Source organism: Arachis ipaensis, chromosome B09, assembly GCF_000816755.2.
Source record: "Arachis ipaensis cultivar K30076 chromosome B09, Araip1.1, whole genome shotgun sequence".
Taxonomy (NCBI): Eukaryota; Viridiplantae; Streptophyta; class Magnoliopsida; order Fabales; family Fabaceae; genus Arachis; species Arachis ipaensis.
This window is the reverse complement of record NC_029793.2, coordinates 129,887,372-129,888,196: the sequence shown is the minus strand read 5'-3', so window position 1 is coordinate 129,888,196 and position 825 is coordinate 129,887,372.

Here is an 825-nt window from a genome sequence, read left to right as displayed (position 1 = left end):
TTAGGATACAAATATTAGATATAAGACAAATATTTTTATTGTAATTTTATTCTTTTAAAATTTTTTAAATTTCACTCATCATCTTATCACCAACTAGATATAAACTAGGATTTTAGCAACAAATATATTTATATTTTGTTGTTAATATCTTAGCAAAAGGTAATACTTAATTTGGTTCTAAACTTATACATAAATCTTAATTTAGTTTTTAAAATTTTAATTATCTCTATTTAACTCTCAAACTTTACAAATGTAACTCATGTTAGTCTTATAATAATTTTCAACGTACAAATATTAATGAAACACTGACATGGACAATCAGATATCACATGTTAGACTTTATAAAATGACATCGTTTAGTTTTGACATTCAAATAACTCAAAAACAATATTGTTAATGGTGTTAATTAAAATTTTTCTCTCAAAATAAGTGATGTGACATTATTGTTGGTCCTCTCAATTTTTTTAACAATTAAGGGAGTAAAATATGATCTCTCACCATTAATTTTATAAGTGGGATAAAAAAAAAATATAAAAAAAAAAATTAGAAATTACACTTTATTTTCTCAATTTTTTTAACAATTAAGTGGATACATTCCCACTGAATACCAAAACTAAAACGGCTTTATTTTATAGGTTCCAGTGTGATGTTATTATTTATATAAAGACTTTATTAATATTTTATGAGTCGAGAATTGTTCCAGAGACTAATATGTGTTACATTTAAAAAATTTTAAAAATAAATTAAAGTTTAGATACAAATTGAAAAATTAAATTAAGTATAAATTTATTTTAACAATTAAATAAATTATATATATTTATATTT